The sequence below is a fragment of the Carettochelys insculpta genome, chromosome 9 (genome assembly GCF_033958435.1).
Source record: "Carettochelys insculpta isolate YL-2023 chromosome 9, ASM3395843v1, whole genome shotgun sequence".
Classification (NCBI taxonomy): domain Eukaryota; kingdom Metazoa; phylum Chordata; order Testudines; family Carettochelyidae; genus Carettochelys; species Carettochelys insculpta.
This window is the reverse complement of record NC_134145.1, coordinates 35,108,359-35,111,634: the sequence shown is the minus strand read 5'-3', so window position 1 is coordinate 35,111,634 and position 3,276 is coordinate 35,108,359.

Genomic DNA, 3,276 nt, shown 5'->3' with positions numbered 1-3,276 from the left:
TTTGATGGTCTGTAGCAGACATAGTTGTAATCCCCAAAGGGACACTAACACTCACAGCCTACACTACTTGTGACTGAAGTTACTCAGTTGTGCATGAAGTACAGGAATGGCAGGGTCCAAAGTAAATATTAAGTCTGCAGCTGTTTAACCATGTGTATCCTGTGTAGGATGTTAATTGGCAGAAGTTCAGGCTTGTGGGATGTGGTTGAGCATTTTTATCTGTCTTGACACTCTAACTTTTTGCTTCAGCTCTTCTTATTGTGGCATGCTCCAGAGCTTCTGATTGAAGTAATAAAAGGCATGAGAACATTTATTCTCCAAATAAACTGACAGTCATTGTTTCTTTATGCTTCAGTTTGTATGATGTAATATATTACTATTCCGCCTTGTTGCTGCATGCTTATTACTCTAAGCTCCAAGTTCAGCATAAGAATGGCCATACTTGGGCAGACCAATGGTATGTCTAGCTCAGTATCTTGTCCTCTGACTGTGGCCAATGCCAACTGTTTCAGAGGGAATCAACAGAACAGGAGATCATAGAGTGATCCACTTCCTGTCATTCACTCCTACCGCTGAAAACAGATCAGCTATAAACTGATATATTTGAAAGTGTTCACCCACAGATGCTAGGGTGCTTTTGTCTTTTATCATTTTCTTGTGCAAGTTCATTTCAAGAGCATAATGATTGAGTGGTTTCATCCACATAGTTGATTCTGAGTGAGGCACGCTACATGTTGTGATTGGAATGCCTAGGACCCATGGATCTCAATGTGCTGTGGGTAGTGATGATCACTGTCTCAGCGGAGGTATGTCTGCAAGTTTTGCGTCTGTTGTTCTGGCAGTGTCTGGTGCTATTTTGAGTTGGTGTGGCCTCCTCTTTCAGAAGCTTGCTTTTGATCATGAGCTTGGAGAGATTTGGGGGTTGTCTGAAGGCCAGAAGTGTGGGTTTTAGTAAAGATTCCTTTAATAAAGTAGTCCTCATTAAGTGTGGGTTTTAGCTGATGACAACTTGCATAGGATTCAGCATGGACCACTAGTTGGTGCAGCTGGAGATGGTTTTATTTCTGTATTGAAGAAGACCCTCTTGTAGTATTTGTGTGCTATTCCATGACAACATCTACTACTTCAGTGAAGATGGTTTGGGGTGTGGTAAGGTGTATATCCTAAAGTTTGTCATCAGAGCTTATTTTGTGGCATGTGAGTGCCTGGCTATTGATAACAGATTTCTTGGTGTGTTTGGGGTGGTTACCGGAACTATAAAGGTATCTATAGTGATCTGTGAGTTTCTTGTTTTGTTGTCTGTTATCTTTGTTTCATTTATTTGTACTTATGAGATAAACATTCGGAGTTCAGAAAGGTGATTACTTCATTTCTGGCCACTATTCCAGTAGTAATAAAAACAAACTAAAACTCTTTGCTTAAGCAGACCTAATCAGGAACATCCTAGCAAATGTAAAATTTAAAACAAAGGAAACATTAGGATTTTTTTTACAAATGAACATATAATATTCTTGTCCTCTGACCATTTCTTGTTAAGATGTAATAGCAATCATTCATTGTATATTTCTTCATCTGGTGGAGGGTGAAAGTGGGGAGAGGACTGGTGGGAAACAACACAAAGATCTCAAAGATAGAGAGCAAGGTAAATATAGGCTACGTCTACACGTGAACGCTACATTGAAATAGCTTATTTCGATGTAACAACATCGAAATAGCGTCTACACGTCCTCCAGGGCTGGTGCCGTCGACGTTCAACGTCGAAGTTGGGCAGCACCACATCAAAGTAGGTGCTGCAGGGGAACGTTTACACGCCAAAGTAGCACACATCGAAATAAGGGTGTCAGGAACAGGGTCACAGGGCAGACTAGCACTTCTGGGGCAACAGCTAGCCGCTCCCTTAAAGTGCCCCTCCCAGACTGTGATGGAGTGGGGGATACCTGTGTCTGTGTGTGTGGCTCACAGAGGGTGTGGGGCTCCTGCTGAGGGTAACCCTGACAACCAGGTAACACCTTTGTACTGCAGACAAAGGAGGAGGTGGAGCCTGAGGGGTTTGAATTGGAACTGGGAGTTGGAAGCAGTTAGTCTGGGCTGGGAGAGAGAGAGAGACAAAGGAGGGGGCAAGGCCCCAGCTCTGGGGGCCCCTCGGGGCCTCATCTCCCCAGCATGGATTGGACTGGCTGTCTCTGCCTGCTGTACTGACTCCTCTGTACGATGCTGTGTCCTGTCGACTAATAAACCTGCTGTTTTCCTGCTGAGTGAGAGACTCTCCTGCCTGCGGACAGGGTGCAGAGCTTGGGGGACCCCAGAACCCCATCACACTGGTGTCAGGAGTGGGATGTTCTGCACCCCGAGGATGGAGCATCCAGTAGTAAGTGACGGGCGCCACGGAAGAAGAAGAGGGGCCTGTGAGACCCAGGTGTGCTGACGGGCAGTGAGGTGCAGTTTCCCAAGGCGGAGGGGCCTGCGGCCGAACCCGAGCAACTGCGGTCGTGGTCCTTGAGAGGGGGTGTCACACCCGAGGAGGGGTTACTCCTGGGAATCTGTTGGAGTCGGTCCCGGAAGGCAGAGGGGCCGAGAGCCCAACCCCCAGGAACAAGTGACCCACAAGGAAGCGGACGCTGAAGGAGTTTGTCCCGAGACAGGGTGCTCATGGCCCTTGAGAGTGGGTGTCACACTGAAGAAGGGGTTCCTCTGAGAGTCTGTTGGAGTCGGTCCCAGAGGGCAGAGGGGCCTACGGCCTAACCCCAGGGAGCTTGTGACCCGCAAGGAGCCTGGCACACTGAAGGGATTCTTCCAGGAATCGTGGGGTGCAGAGGGCATCAGCCTGAGAGCCTGCAACCACGCTGAGCAACTCCGCTGTGAAGTGGCAGCACCTGGAAACTGAATCGAGATTAAAGAAGCTGGACAAGGCAGCGTGGATGTGCAGTGGCAGAGCTGAGGGTTAAGGAAAATCCTGCAGAGGTGAGCCCAGATCGGGGCAGGGAACCCTGGACTGCATGGAGCTCTGAACCGAGTGGCCTGCCGCAGCTCAAGGAGGGAAGGAGCGATTCCAGCCCATTGTCATCTAGTGGCCAAGACAGACCTGCGAAGAGTTTTCCAGGCCTGGGCCGAGGAAGGTGCCTGTGTGTCTGTGCAGGAAAGCAGCTTGTTCACTGGGAATGGCAAGTTGTCTCTGAGAGAAGCTGCTCCACCTTCTGTGTGTGTGCGGAGACCAGCCAAGGGGCAGGGACAAAGGAGAGAGTGTCTCCCATTGTCTGTCTGTGTTGAACAGCAGCA